Raw genomic sequence first — 17,142 nt, forward strand, 5'->3', positions numbered from 1 at the left:
TCCTGCACTGCCCAGTGACCACTTCTCTTATCCTGTGCTCCCAAATGACCACTCCTCTATCCTGTGCCCCCCCCCCCCCAGTGACCACTCCTGCGCTCCCCAGTGACTACTCCTTATCTTGTGCTCCCCATTGACAGATCCTCTTATCCTGCATTACCTAGTGACTGTTCCTCTTATCCTGCGACCCCCCCCCCACCACAGTGACTGCTTGACCGCTCCCCTTATCCTGCGCTCCCCAGCGACCACCCCTCTTATCCTGCCTTCCCCAGTAACCGCTCCTCTTATCCTATACTGCCCAGTGACTGCTCCTCTTATCCTATACTGCCCAGTGACCGCTCCTCTTATCCTGCACTGCCCAGTGACTGCTCCTCTTATCCTGCACTGCCTAGTGACCGCTCCTCTTATCCTGCATTGCCCAGTGACTGCTCCTCTTATCCTGCATTGCCCAGTGACTGCTCCTCTTATCCTGTGCCCCCCAGTGACCGCTCCTCTTATCCTGCACTGTCCACTCACCGCTCCTCTTATCCTGCACTCCCCCCCCCCAGTGACTGCGCCTCTCAATCAGGGTCCCCCAGTGTCTGCTCCTTGTGTCCTGCACTGCCCAGTGATCACTCCTCTTATCCTGCACTGCCCACTGACCACTTCTCTTATCCTGTGCTCCCCAATGACCGCTATTCTATCCTGTGCCCCCCCCCCCCCCCCCCCACTGACCACTTCTCTTATCCTGTGCTCCCCATTGACCACTCCTCTATCCTGTGCCCCCCCCCCCCAGTGACCACTCCTTTTATCCTGCATCACCCAGTGACCACTGCTCTCATCCCACACCACCCAGTGACTGCTGCTCTTTTCCCATGCTGCCCAGCGACTGCTCCTCTCATCTTGTACCATTCAGTGACCACTTGTTTCATCCAGCGTCGCTCATTTGCATTAACGATAATCCTTGCAGCCCCTCTAAAATGAGATTCCAGGGAATTGCTTGTCAGAAGGTGGCTGACAGGTACCTCCTTAGCACCTGTTTTAACCCTTCAAAGCCCGCACCACTGCACTGCAATCCACTTTTTCTGACCCCAACCTCTTTCCCTCCTCTCCTGGCAGCCAATGAAGGCAGAGCACAGTGTGCAATGTTTGCAAACATTGCAGGTATCCCCATAGAATCCTCTTATTCCTGTAATGATTCAGAATCAGAAACCAATTTGAAATTCCAGCATTGCTGCGTGCATTCCGGCAAGTCCATAGGTAGGTCAATGCACTAGGGTGCCATTCACAATGAATAGCGCTGCAGCACATGGAGCAGGTGTGTTGCGAAGCATTGGGGTGCCATTTACAATGAATAGCGCTGCAGCACATGGAGCATGTGTGTTGCAATGCATTGGGGTGCCATTCGCAATGAATAGCGCTGCAGCACATGGAGCATGTGTGTTGCAATGCATTGGGGTGCCATTCGCAATGAATAGCGCTGCAGCACATGGAGCAGGTGTGTTGCCATGCATTGGGGTGCCATTCGCAATGAATAGCGCTGCAGCACATGGAGCAGGTGTGTTACCATGCATTAGTGTGCCATTCACAATGAATAGCGCTGCAGAACATGGAGCAGGTGTGTTGCAATGCATTGGGGTGCCATTCACAATGAATAGCACTGCAGCACATGGAGCAGGTGTGTTGCCATGCATGCATGCATTTAAAGGCACATTGAAACAACACACAAGTGTGAATGAGCCCTCAGGGAACCACACCCAACACATTGCATTACCGCCCCGATGTCAGTCTTGCAAGCATTTGCAGTAGAATTAAGTGGAAGAGTCAATCTGCCCCACTGGTAATGAATACTTCAAATGTTCCAATTGTGAGTTTAACCGCATTGCTCACTAATTACCCCAATCAAAGCTCTCTTCTTGCTCCTATAGCTCCAGAATATTATTCCTGGGGCAATGTAAAGCCCAGCAAACTTCCTATAAGTGTCTGTCCTAGTTTTCTGCTGGAAATATTCATGAAACAGAATAATGCACCTTCCCATGAATAAAACACACACAGCCCTTCCAGGATTCTTAATGCCATTCCTGAATAGTGCAGCTATTCTGCCCCCTTGTGGGGGAAAAGGAGAAATGCTACAATTCTGTGCCTTTGGTTTCTCCAGTGATTTTATTGGGTTTTATTTACCAAGAAAAAAGGGTAACATACAGCAATCTGTTTTAGCCAATCAGATTTTACTTTTCATCTGATATGAGCAATCAGAGCAGTGAATTATGGCTTCTGATTGGGTTGCTTTGAGCCACTACTCTGTGCTCATTTCTGCCTGTTGGTATTGAACAGTGTTAGTCCCTATGTAGCCCCATATTACCTGTAGGGTGCGGAGGAGTGTTTGCAGCAGCCGTGTACAATGGGAAGTGATACAGCAAAACATTTACAGGATTTTATGTTATTTTTGCCTTTTGTGACTGCTGCCACGCGTCGGCAGAGCAACACAGCAGCAGAAAAAAATGTGAGGCTGATTGCATGGATAGCACAGTACTGGGACTGGTTCAGCCAGCACCCAGGGCAAGAATCTGGAACTGTGCCCCCTCCTCTGTGGCTAAAATGAAGGCCTCTTGATCCCTTTAGGGAAAGAGAGCCTTGATTGCTGGGGGCATGGCCAGGGGGCTTGGATTAAGCAAACTGGTTTGGACAATGGATTGGATGGAGTCTGGGTACGGGGTTGGGCCTGAGCTCAGATAAATATCTTCCCCAAAGGAATTCTGGGTCTTTTAGAAGAACGTGGCTGAAGAGCTGCCCACCCCCCCGCCCCAATTTTCAGGTGGTATGTCACAGCTGTATTGGCGGTTTTGACCTTGCCAGCAGTTACAGTTATGGCAATGGGTTATGCCCTGGTTTGTAATTTGGGGGGTACGCTGTCTGTCCCTGCACTGATGGTAACGACAGACCCCTTCCTCCCCCCCCCTTTTTTCACCCCGTTTTGTATTTAAGTTGTTGATGACTAAGAGTGCTCGCAGTTCAACTGTGACTGGCACTGGTCTAAAAGTTTACTTGTTTGGAATTGGAAAATAAATAAAGCTGTGGCCTTGCCCTTTCCAACTCAATCGTTGTAAGAGTGTTTTTTTTTATGGGGAGGGGGCAAGTGGAATTGGTTATCAAGCTAACATGGTTACTGACCTATGCACCTCAGTAATCATGACGTAGAATGGATGTACTGCTGCCCTGCACCCATTCTCCGCCCTCTTGCTCCGGCTGCCTGTGGGTGGCATTGAGCATGTACTGCACATGTATGGACAATCACCTGTTTTCTCATACCTCAAAGGTAATTGTGCCAGGTGTGGGCAGATAAGGTGGAGAGTGGGCACACTGGGGCATGCTGTGAGAGCCCACTGGTTGCCACCAACCTATCTAGAGCATGCAATCGGTGCCTCCCATACCAGTGCACCCAGGGCAGTTGTCCCTCCTTCCCACCCCTTATCCCAGCCCTGGATAGATATACACTATATTGTCAAAAGTATTGGGACACCTGCCTTTACACACACATGAACTTTAATGGCATACCAGTCTTAGTCCGTAGGGTTCAATATTGAGTTGTTCCACCATTTGCAGCTTCAAGTCTTCTGGGAAGGCTGTCCACAAGGTTTAGGAGTGTCTATGGGAATGTTTGACCATTCTTCCAGAAGCGCATTTGTGAGGTCAAGCACCGATGTTGGACAAGAAGGCCTGGCTCACAATCTCTTATTCATCCCAAAGGTGTTCTATCGGGTTGAGCATAGCTTCCAACTGTCACTGATTTTGAGGGACTTTCCCTGATTTGGAACAAAGTCCCTCTGTCCCTCTTTCCTCCTCATTCATCCCTCATTTTGCTCTGATCTATATAGTTGTATATAAAATGAATTTACCTTTCAAAAAGTGTTTCCCAGTGCTAAACCTTTCATCCCAATTCTAAATTGCTGCATTTGTAAATTTCAAAAGGCAATATAAAGGAATAGTGGTAGTAAAATAAAAAAAAGCACTTGTGGGTTTAACTAATTTTTTTTTGTATAATTCTCATTTAAGGGGGCATGACAGGTGGTGTTTCCTATTCCTTCATATTTTGCTAATAGGTGTCCTTCATTTCCATCTCAAAAACTTGGGAGGTATGGGTTTGAGGCCAGTCAAATTCTTCCACTGCAAACTCGCTCATTGATGTCTTTATGGACCTTGCTTCGTGCACTGGTGCACAGTCGTGTTGGAACAGGAAGGGGCCATCCTCAAACTCCACCCACAAAGTTGGGGGCATGAAATTGTCCAAAATGTCTTGGTAGAGTTCCTTTCACTGGAACTAAGGATCCAGGCCCAACCCCTGAAAAACATCCCCACACCAAATAAACTAGACCAGTGCACAAAGCAAGGTCCATAAAGACATGGATGAGCGAGTTTAACACACCTGTTCCCCATTCACACCTGAGACCTTGTAACACTAACGAGTCACATGACACCGGGGAGGGAGAATGGCTAATTGGGCTCAATTTGGACATTTTCACTTAGGGGTGTACTCACTTTTGTTGCCAGTGGTTTAGACATTAACCTCCCTGGCGGTATGATTATATCAGGAATTAGATACCAAAAAGCAGTACAATCTTTTGCATGGAAATTTGGAGTTATGTATTATAGGCCTACGATTCTAAGTAATTACTGACTTAAACCTGACCAAAACAAGACTCTAGTAGACATCCCAGATGTGATAAATTTGAAACACAAACGCATGAATTATAATCTAATCAATAATATAATTTTATTATATAATATAATATATATATATATATATATATTATATAATAAAATTATATTATTGATTAGATAATTCATGCGTTTTATATATATATATATATATATATATATGTGTGTATATATATATATATATATATATATATATATATATATATATATATATATATATATATACATACATGTGTGTGTGTGTATATATATATATATATATATATATACATACATATATACATATATATATATATATTATATATAATATAAATGTTATGTGTTTGTGTTTTGTGCAACGTTTGAATTTCCCTCCCAGTTCCGCTCCCATGCAGCATTGCTGCTGCAGGGAACGGAACCAGGAAGTCATCAGACCGACAGACGAGCGGCGGGGATCTCGGCTGGTGATCACAGCAATGGGAGATCATCGCTGGATCGCCAGGAGAAGGTAAGGGACAGCGCTGCACGCTCTGCACATCCACCCCGAGCGTGACTCGGGGATACCGATCCTAGCATGAAAAATCCACCCCGAGTCACGCTCGAGGATACCGCTAAGGGGGTTAATGGCTGTGTGTTGAGTTATTTTGAGGGGACAGCAAATTTACACTGTTATACAAGCTGTACACTCACTACTTTACATTGTAGCAAAGTGTCATTTCTTCAGTGTTGTCACATGAAAAGATAGAATAAAATATTTACAAACATGTGAGGGGTGTACTTACTTTTGTGAGATACTGTATATATAGGGTGATTTTTAAATAATATATTTATGTAACTTTGTGTTTCACTCTAAAGGAGTTTAATATTCACTTCCCCCAGGAGCAGGGTAGATATAGTGTACATTATTGTGCATATTATTATTATTATTATTATTATTATTATTAATAATAAATATTCACATAGGAGCAGTGAAGATGTACACTCACCGGCCACTTTATTAGGTACACCTGGTCAATTGCTTGGTAACACAAATTGCTAATCAGCCAATCACATGGTAGCAACTTAATTCATTTAGGTATCTAGACGTGGTGAAGATGACTTGCTGAAGTTCAAACCGCGCATCAGAAAGGGGATTTAAGTGACTTTGAACGTGGCATGGTTGTTGGTGGCAGACGGGCTGGTCTGAGTATTTCTAGGATTTTCACACACAGCTATCTCTCGGGATTACAGAGAATGGTGGGGAAAAGAGAAAATATCCAGTGAGCGGCAGTTGTATGGAGGAAAATGCCTTGTTGATGTCAGAGGTCAGAGGAGAATGGGCAGACTGGTTCCAGATGATAGAAAGGCAACAGTAACTCAAATAACAACTCGTTACATCCAAGGTATGCAGAATACCATCTCTGAAAACACAACACATCGAACTTTGAAGCAGATGGGCTACAGCAGCAGAAGACCACACCGGGTGCCACTCCTGTCAGCTAAGAACAGGAAACCGAGGCTGCAATTGGCACAGGATCAACAACATTGGAGAATAGAAGATTGGAAAAACGCTGCCTGGTCTGATGAGTGGATCTCAGCTGCGACATTCAGATGGTGGGGTCAGAATTTGGCGCATGGATCCATCCTGCCTTGTATCACCGGTTCGGGCTGGTGGTGTTGTTATGGTGTGGCGTGTGGGGGATATTTTCTTGGCACACTTTGGACCCCTTTGTACCAATTGAGCTTGTTTTAAACCCCACGGCCTACCTGAGTATTGTTGCTGACCATGTCCATCCCTTTATGACTACAGCGTCCCCATCTTCTGATGGCTCCTTCCAGCAGGATAATGCACCATGTCACAAAGCTCCAATCATCTCACCACTGGTTTCTTCACCATGACAATGAGGTCACTGTCCTCCAATGGCCTCCACACTCACCACATCTCATCCAATAGAGCACCTTTGGGATGTGGTGGAACGGGAGATTCCCATCATGGATGTGCAGCCGACAAATCTGCAGCAACTGCGTGACGCTATCATGTCACTATGGAGGAAAATCTCTGAGGAATGTTTCCAACACCTTGCTGTATCTATGCCACCAAGAATGAAGGCAAAAGGGGGTCCAACGCTGTGCTAGCAAGGGGGACCTAATAAAGTGGCCGGTGAGCTTTTAGGCTATGGGTTATCCTTTAATAAGCCTTCCCTATAGGTACTGTAAATGTCTCCTAAACTTGAACCGTATAGAAAATATTTACATTGCATGCAGCCGATGACGTCATGCGCTCTGAAGAAACGTCCGCCCGTGCCGTTCCTTCAGAGCCCTGTGCCGTGACCGGCGGCTCCCGCGCGCATGAGTGGAAGTGACGTCACGTGGGTCCAGCCAGTAATACAGCCGAAGTCTGCAGATGGAAGACGGGAGAAGAAGGATGCGGTGGGCAGCGCGGACAATGTGGGTTTCATTGCAGGTAAGTGTCACATAATGTGCTAGTATGCAATGCATACTAGCACATTATGCATTTACTTTGCAGGGAAATAAAAGAAAAAAAAAAAAGAGAGTTTAACCTTCCTAGCGGTATTCCCGAGTGTGGCTCGGGGTTAATATAGTGTACCAAAAGCTGTAACCCCGAGCCACACTCCAGATTTCCCCAGAATCACACTCACCTTCCTCTGCGATCCCCTGCCGTCCTCCCCCGCCATCCACCCGGTGTCCTCCAGCTGTCCTCCCGGTGTGTGCTCAGCAGATGCCGGCACCTGTCTTCCGGTTGCCTTCCCTGCAAGCGTTGCAACGCAGGGGGTGGAACTGGCGGCAAATTTAAAAATGTAAATACACCAAATGAGATGATAGAAAGCTGTGATCGGATTACACTGTATCATCCCATCTCGCCACAGGATTTCACCTGGTGACTCTTCCAGTGCCCTGCCTGTGCTTTTCCAGTTCTTTGTGCCTGGAAAATAGAGAACGACATTAAAGCGCTTTTAGATGAACTGGAAAACAGCGACAGCGAAACTGAGTTACTTGAAGAACTGAGCGATAGCGATTGGTGGGAAAATTGGTCATCAGGTACGGAAAGTGGCGACAGCGCCGATTCTGATGTCTCTTTCTGGCACATAGATGTGGAATTTGGGAAGTATATTAAAATAATTCTTCAGAATTTCCAACGGAGCGATGTGCCAGAAAGAGACATCAGAATCGTCGCTGTCCTCACTTTCCGTACCTGATGACCAATTTTCCCACCAATCGCTATCGCTCAGTTCTTCAAGTAACTCCGTTTTGCTATCGCTGTTTTCCAGTTCATCTAAAAGTGCTTTTGCGCAAAAAGAATGCTTTTTGGACGCCATGGTCGTTCTCTATTTTCCAGGCACAAAGAACTGGAAAAGCACAGGCAGGGCACTGGAAAAGTCACCAGGAGAAATCCTGTGGTGAGATGGGATGATACAGTGTAATCCGTTAGGATCACAGCTTTCTATCATCTCATTTGGTGTATTTACATTTTTGAATTTGCCGCCGGTTCCACCCCCCTGCGTAGCAACGCTCACAGGCGAGGGAACCAGAAGACAGGTGCCGACATCGGCTGAGCACAGAGCAAGGAGAGAGTGTGAGGATGGCTGCCATACGGCGGGGAGGACGGCGGGGGAGGACGGCGGGGGATCGCAGGGAAGGTGAGTGTGATTCTGGGGTTACCGCTTTTGGTACTGAAAAATAACCCAGAGCCACACTCAGGACTACCGCTAAGGAGGTTAAGGGGGGAAAACCTTCCAGTCCAAAAGTGGTTAATATTTATATTATTTTTATTATTATTTATTATTCAGCTAGGAGCAGTGAAGATATATTTTGCTTTAATAATCATCTTCCTCTTTTTCTTATGATTATTATTATTATTAATAATCATTTTTAATTAAATTCTTCTAGGTGCAGTGGATATGTCATTTACTTTATTATTCATATTATTATTATTATTATTAATAAGATTCCCCTACCTTAGAAGTAGAGATGTAGTTTATGTTTTTCTCTGTGTTGATACATGTATATTATTATTATTATTAATAATAATAATATTAATAATTTTTAATATTCTTCTAGGTGCAGTGGATATGTCATTTACTTTATTATTCATATAATTATTATTATTATTATTTTTTTAGGATTCCCCTATCTTAGGAGAAGCAGAAATATAGTTCATGTTTTTCTCTGTGTTGATACATGTATATTATTATTATTATTATTATTATTATTATTAATAATAATAATAATTATTATTTTTAATATTCTTTTAGGTGCAGTGGATATGTCATTTACTTTATTATTCATATTCATATTATTATTATTATTATTATTATTATTATTATTATTATTATTAAGATTCCCCTACCTTAGAAGCAGAGATATAGTTTATGTTTTTCTCTGTGTTGATACATGTATATTATTATTATTATTATTATTAATAATAATAATAATAATAATAATCATTTTTAATATTCTCCTAGGTGCAGTGGATATGTAATTTACTTTATTATTCATATTATTATTATTATTATTTTTATTTTTTTTAGAATTCCCCTATCTTAGGAGAAGCAGAGATATAGTTTAGGTTTTTCTCTGTGTTGATACATGTATATTATTATTATTAATAATAATAATCATAATTTTTAATATTCTTCTAAGTGCAGTGGATATGTAATTTACTTTATTATTCATATTATTATTATTAATAAGATTCCCCTATCTTAGGAGAAGGAGAGACGTAGTTTATGTTTTTTCTCTGTGTTGATACATGTATCATTACTATGTTCTATGTGTTCGGTCCATAGTGATATTGATCAGTATTAGATTCCCATCATATGACAGATGGAGGTTTTGTATTGTGAAATGTCTCATTGTCAGCACATTCTCCGTCTCCTCTGTGACATTAATACATGTATAGAGGTCACATTGAATATTCTGTCTATATATAGATGGGGATTGTATCCGTATCCGTATAGAATGAGGGATCCCAGTTCACGTGCTGCTCAATGGTCACCATCATTGTCACATCATCTCACAGACAGAGCCCCTTGGGGGGTCTTTTAGATGAAATAATGAGCAGGGAGAAGAATGATGAAATACTGTATGGTGATATTTCCAATTTTTGATAAAATTTTACAAATTTTATGAAACTAAAATTTTCCCTGTGACCAGCAAGAGGGACAGCTCAGATGCCAACAGTCCTGGATTTTCTGAGTCCCACTTCTTGGCCCACTGTCCCAATGATGCTGTGACCCAGGGCCAGTGCCAGGACAAGGTCATCTCTCCATTCACACTGGTACGGCTTGTCAGGCGACTTGGTCAGCCTGACAAGTCACGCACCGGCGCGTCCCATAGTGTAACACAGGAACGGTTATAATAGGAGTGACACAAGTCGCTCCGACTTAGAAAAAGGGTCCTGTACTACTTCGGGGCGACATCGGAGCGACTTGCATAGACATTCATTTTATGAAGTCCGTGCAAGTCGTGCCGAAGTTGCGGTGCACGCGACTTCACAGGTCGCCCCCGAAGTCGTGGCGCTGCAGTGTGAACCGGCACACTGTCACTACTCCTGTCAGCCTTGTTACAGAAGCAAATGGCACAGGGTGCCCCCATCCCTGCAATTACCCATTGCGCCCGGGGCAGCCGCCCCCTCCTGCCCATCCCTTGTTGAAGCCCTGTACGGGGCCATGTCCTGGTGTTATGGATGTAATCAATAGTTATAGTGAAATGCCTATTTCATAGTTCATATTTCATAATAGGCATTTCACTATAACCATTGATTACATCCATAACACTGGGATCACAGCATCATCCTTATATGAGTCGCTGCACATGATAATTTCTGTCTTTTATATCTGCTTGGAGTTCAGCTTTTATTTTCCCGATTTCTTCCATCATCACACTGCTGCAAGATGTCCCCTGGCTCCTGTTAGAATGTAAGCTCTTTGGCCAGGCTCTTTATTCTTAGTATTTCATGTGATTCTTTCATTGTGTTTGTTACAGCTCACACTTCATATGAGGTGTCGGGGATTCTGGAAGTTGGAAATAAGCAGATAATGCGAAAAAAATAATTTTGATGGACAGAAAACTGACAGGACCTGGACTTCCCAGAACAAATAGCCAGCGCTTACTATACAGAATCAGGGAGGCCGGTGCTCGGTGGTCAGTATACAGGATCGGGCCAGCCGATGCTAGGTGGTCAGTATACAGGATCGGGCCAGCCGATGCTAGGTGGTCACTCAGTATACAGGACCAGGGCAGCCGCTGCTCAGTGGTCAGTATACAGGACCAGGGCAGCCGATGCTCGGTGGTCAGTATACAGGACCGGGCCAGCCGATGCTAGGTGGTCAGTATACAGGACTGGGGCAGCCGATGCTCGGTGGTCAGTATACAGAACCGGGCCAGCTGATGCTAGGTGGCCACTCAGTATACAGGGCCAGGGCAGCCGTTGCTCGGTGGTCAGTATACAGGACCGGGCCAGCCGCTGCTCAGTGGTCAGTATACAGGACTGGGGCAGCTGATGCTCGGTGGTCAGTATACAGGACCAGGGCAGCCGTTGCTCGGTGGTCAGTATACAGGACCGGGCCAGCCGCTGCTCAGTGGTCAGTATACAGGCCGGGATAGCTGGTGCTAGGTGGTCAGTATACAGGACCGGGCCAGTCATTGCTCAGTGGTTAGTATACAGGACCGGGCCAGTCGGTGCTCAGTGATCAGTATCCAGGACCGAGGCAGCCGGTGCTCGGTGGTCAGTATACAGGACCGGGCCAGCCGGTGCTCGGTGGTCAGTATACAGGACCGGGCCAGCCAGTGCTCGGTGGTCATTATACAGGACTGGGGCAGCTGGTGCTCGGTGGTCAGTATACAGGACTGGGGCAGCTGGTGCTCGGTGGTCAGTATACAGGACCAGGGCAGCTGGTGCTCGGTGGTCAGTATACAGGACCAGGGCAGCTGGTGCTCAGTGGTCAGTATACAGGACCAGGGCAGCTGGTGCTCAGTGGTCAGTATACAGGATCGGGCAGCTGGTGCTTGGTGGTCAGTATACAGGACCAGGGTCGCTAGTGCTCAGTGGTCAGTATACAGGACTGGGGTGGTCCGTGCTTGGTGGTCAGTACACATGATTGGGATGGCTGGTGCTCGGTAGTCAGTACACATGATTGGGATTGCTGGTTAGTATACAGTACATGATCTGGGTGGCTGGTACTCGATAGCTTGGATACAGGACTGCGGTGCTCAGTGGTCAATATACAGGAGCAGGGTTGCTAGTGCTCAGTGGTCAGTATACAGGAACCGGCGTGGTCGGTGCTTGGTGGTCAGGATACATTATTGGGATGGCTTGTAGTTGGTGGTCAGTATACATGATTGGGATGGCTGGTGCTCAGTGGTTAGTATACATGACTGGGATGGCTGGTTAGTATACAGTACATGATCTGGGTGGCGGGAGCTCGATAGCTTGGATACAGGACCGCGGTGCTTGGTGGTCAGTATACTTCACTGGGGTGGCTGGTGCTCGGTGGTTAGTATAGAGTATATGATCTGGGTAACTGGTGCTCGATAGCTTGGATACAGGACCGCGATGGTCGGTCCTCAGTGGTCAGTATACATTACTGGGGTGGCTGGTGCTCGGTTGTTAGTATACAGGAACAGGGTGGCCAGTACTTGGTGGTCGATATACAGGACCAAGGTGACCATTGCTCAATGGTTAATAAACAGGACTGGGGCGGCTGGTGCTCAGTGGTCAGTATACAGGACCAGGACAGCCGATGCTCCGTGGTCAGTCTACAGGAATGGGGCAGCTGATGCTCGGTGGTCAGTGTACAGAATCAAGGTATCTGGTGCTCAGTGATCAGTAAACAGGACAAGGGCAGCTGATGTTTAGTGGTCAGTATACAGAGCCGGGGCAGTCAATGCTCACGGGTCAGTATACAGGACTGGGGAAGCTGTAGCTTGGTGGTCAGTAAACAGGACCAGGGCAGCTGATGCTCAGTGGTCAGTATACAAAGTTGGGGCAGTTGATGTTCAGGGGTCAGTATACAGGACTGGTGAAGCTGTAGCTTGGTGGTCAGTATGCATGACCAGGGCAGCTAATGCTCGGTGGTCAGTATAAAGGAATGGGGCATCTGATGCTCGGTGGTCAGTGTACAGAATCGAGGCATCTGGTGCTTAGTGGTCAGTAAACAGGACCAGGGCAGCCGATGCTCAGTGGTCAGTATAGAGGACTGGGGAAGCTGTAGCTCGGTGGTCAGTATACAGAACCAGGGCAGTCGTTCTCAGGAGTCAGTATACAGGACTGGAGAAGCTGTAGCTTTGTGGTCAGTGTACAGGAATGGGGCAACTGATGCTCGGTGGTCAGTATACAGGAAAGGGGCAGCGGATGCTCAGTGGTAAGTATACAGAACCGGGGCAGCTGATGCTCAGTGGTAAGTATACAGAACCGGGGAAGCTGTAGCTTGGTGGTCAGTATACAGAACTGGGGCAGACGATGCCCAGGGGTCAGTATAGAAAACCAGGGCAGCCGATGCTCAGGGGTCAGTATACAGAACCCGGGCAGCCGATGCTCAGGGGTCAGTAAACAGGACTGGGGCAGCCGATGCTCAGAGGTCAGTAAACAGGACTGGAGCAGCCGATGCTCAGGGGTCAGTATACAGGACTGGGGAAGCTGTAGCTTGGTGGTCAGTATACATAACCTGGGCAGCCGATGCTCAGGGGTCAGTATACAGGACTTGGGCAGCCGATGCTCAGGGGTCAGTATACAGGACTCGGGAAGCTGTAGCTTGGTGGTCAGTATACAGAACCCGGGCAGCCGATGCTCAGGGGTCAGTATACAGGACTGGGGCAGCCGATGCTCAGAGGTCAGTAAACAGGACTGGAGCAGCCGATGCTCAGGGGTCAGTATACAGGACTGGGGCAGCCGATGCTCAGGGGTCAGTATACAGGACTGGGGAAGCTGTAGCTTGGTGGTCAGTATACATAACCCGGGCAGCCGATGCTCAGGGGTCAGTAAACAGGACTGGGGCAGCCGATGCTCAGAGGTCAGTAAACAGGACTGGAGCAGCCGATGCTCAGGGGTCAGTATACAGGACTGGGGCAGCCGATGCTCAGGGGTCAGTATACAGGACTGGGGAAGCTATAGCTTGGTGGTCAGTATACATAACCCGGGCAGCCGATGCTCAGGGGTCAGTATACAGGACTTGGGCAGCCGATGCTCAGGGGTCAGTATACAGGACTCGGGAAGCTGTAGCTTGGTGGCCAGTATACAGAACCCGGGCAGCCGATGCTCAGGGGTCAGTATACAGGACTGGGGCAGCCGATGCTCAGGGGTCAGTATACAGGACTGGGGAAGCTGTAGCTTGGTGGTCAGTATACATAACCTGGGCAGCCGATGCTCAGGGGTCAGTATACAGGACTGGGGCAGCCGATGCTCAGGGTTCAGTATACAGGACTGGGGAAGCTGTAGCTCGGTGGTCAGTATACAGAACCAGGGCAGCTGATGCTCAGGGGTAAGTATACAGGACTTGGGCAGCTGATGCTCAGGGGTCAGTATACAGGACTTGGGCAGCCGATGCTCAGGGGTTAGTATACAGGACTCGGGAAGCTGTAGCTTGGTGGTCAGTATACAGAACCCGGGCAGCTGATGCTCAGGGGTCAGTATACAGGACTTGGGCAGCCGATGCTCAGGGGTCAGTATACAGGACTCGGGAAGCTGTAGCTTGGTGGTCAGTATACAGAACCCGGGCAGCCGATGCTCAGGGGTCAGTATACAGGACTGGGGCAGCCGATGCTCAGGGGTCAGTATACAGGACTGGGGAAGCTGTAGCTTGGTGGTCAGTATACATAACCTGGGCAGCCGTTGCTCAGGGGTCAGTATACAGGACTGGGGCAGCCGATGCTCAGGGTTCAGTATACAGGACTGGGGAAGCTGTAGCTCGGTGGTCAGTATACAGAACCAGGGCAGCTGATGCTCAGGGGTCAGTATACAGGACTTGGGCAGCTGATGCTCAGGGGTCAGTATACAGGACTTGGGCAGCCGATGCTCAGGGGTTAGTATACAGGACTCGGGAAGCTGTAGCTTGGTGGTCAGTATACAGAACCCGGGCAGCCGATGCTCAGGGGTCAGTATACAGGACTTGGGCAGCCAATGCTCAGGGGTCAGTATACAGGACTCGGGAAGCTGTAGCTTGGTGGTCAGTATACAGAACCCGGGCAGCCGATGCTCAGGGGTCAGTATACAGGACTGGGGCAGACGATGCTCAGGGGTCAGTATACAGGACTGGGGCAGCCGATTCTCAGGGTTCAGTATACAGAACCAGGGCAGCTGATGCTCAGGGGGTCTGCATAAAGGATTGGGGAAGCTGTAGCTTGGTGGTCAGTAAACAGGACCAGGGAAGCAGATGCTCAGTGGTCAGTATACAAAGTTGGGGCTGTTGATGTCCAGGGGTCAGTATACAGGACTGGGGAAGCTGTAGCTCGGTGGTCAGTATACAGGATCATGGTTGTCAGGATCATTTCCTATATCACTGGATTAGTGGAGATTCCAAGGTGACTTTAAAAATCTTCGGGAACTTCTCCTCCACCTGGAACTGATTCATTAATGAGACATACGGAAACCATTCGCCGTGTGTGACCCCCCCCCCCAGTCATTGCTTTGAACCCGACCTGATTGAAGGCTAAGGTGGAGAAGCTCGGATGGAAATGGCAGCAATTAGCCTTTTAAAGTAAACTGTTTAATTCTTTATTTTTTGGTTTTGATGTTGGAGTAGAAATGTTTTGTAATCCTAAATTATTAACCTGTGTGGTCGGCTCTTGCTGCCGCCCCTTTACAAGGATACACATAGTGTATATATTCTGTTGTACCCCTTATATATATAAATATATATATATATATATATATATATATATATATATATATATATATATACACTATATTACCAAAAGTATTGGGACGCCTGCCTTTACACGCACATGAACTTTAATGGCATCCCAGTCTTAGTCCGCAGGGTTCAATATTGAGTTGGGCCACCCTTTGCAGCTATAACAGCTTCAACTCTTCTGGGAAGGCCGTCCACAAGGTTTAGGAGTGTGTCTATGGGAATGTTTGACCATTCTTCCAGAAGTGCATTTGTGAGGTCAGGCACTGATTTTGAATGAGAAGGCCTGGCTCGTAGTCTCTGCTCTAATTCCTACGAAAGGTGTCCTATCGGGTTGAGGTCAGGACTCTGTGCAGGCCAGTCATGTATCTCCACCCCAAACTCACTCATCCATGTCTTTATGGACCTTGCTTTGTGCACTGGTCCAAATCATTTGGTGGAGGAGGGATTATAGTGTGGGGGTTGTTTTTCAGGGGTTGGGTTTGGCCCCTTAGTTCCAGTAAAGGGAACTCTTAAGGCGTCAGCATACCAAGACATTTTGGAAAATGTCAGGCTCCCAACTTTGTGGGAGGAGTTTGGGGATGGCCCCTTCCTGTTCCAACATGACTGCCCACCAGTGTACAAAGCAAGGTCCATAAAGACATGGATGAGCGAGTTTGGGGTGGAGGAACTTGACTGACCTGACCTCAACCTGATAGAACACCTTTGGGAGCGGAGACTGCGAGCCAGGCCTTCTCATCCAACATCAGTGCCCGACCTCACAAATGCACTTCTGGAAGAATGGTCAAACATTCCCATAGACACACTCCTAAACCTTGTGGACAGCCTTCCCAGAAGAGTTGAAGCTGTTATAGCTGCAAAGGGTGGGCCAACTCAATATTGAACCCTACGGACTAAGACTGGGATGCCATTAAAGTTCATGTGCGTGTAAAGGCCGGCGTCCCAATACTTTTGGTAAGATAGTGTAAGCGGCCTCAGGGAAGTGGGTTTTTTTCCGAGGAGCTGCATACATTTGTATCTCCCTTTGTGCTGGGAGCGCGACGGAAAAGAATAAAAAATATATAAGAAAAAAAAAGAAAAAATAACAAGATCAAGGTTTGACAGGGTTAGTGTTAGGGTCAAGGTCGGGGACAAAGGTCAGGGTAAGGGCTCATAGGTCGCAGTCAGCATCTTTTGGGTAGAATTTACAAAAAAAAAAAAAATGTAATTGATGTCAGTGTCAATGTGTTTTAGGCAGGATAAAAAAAAAAAAAAAAAATCAAAATGCGCACCATTGTTTCTGGGCTGTAGTACGGATACATAAAACAACTAACAGACACATATGTGCTATTGCTGCGATCATTTATTTTGTGTTGCTCTTTGGTGGTAAATTATGATAATAGCAAGAAATTTAAAGCTAAATTAACCACTTCTGGACCGGAAGCATTTGCCCCCTTAATAACCAGGCCATTTTTTGCGATTCGGCACTGCGTTACTTTAACGCAAAATTGCACGGTCGTGCGACGCTGTACCCAAATAAAATTTTTCCCACAAATAGAGCTTTCTTTTGGTGGTATATGACCACCTCTGCAATTTTTATTTTTTTAATTATAAACAAGAAAATAGCAACAATTCTGAAAAAAAA

Source organism: Pelophylax lessonae (genome assembly GCF_965119305.1).
Source record: "Pelophylax lessonae genome assembly, chromosome: 8".
NCBI classification, from domain to species: Eukaryota; Metazoa; Chordata; class Amphibia; order Anura; family Ranidae; genus Pelophylax; species Pelophylax lessonae.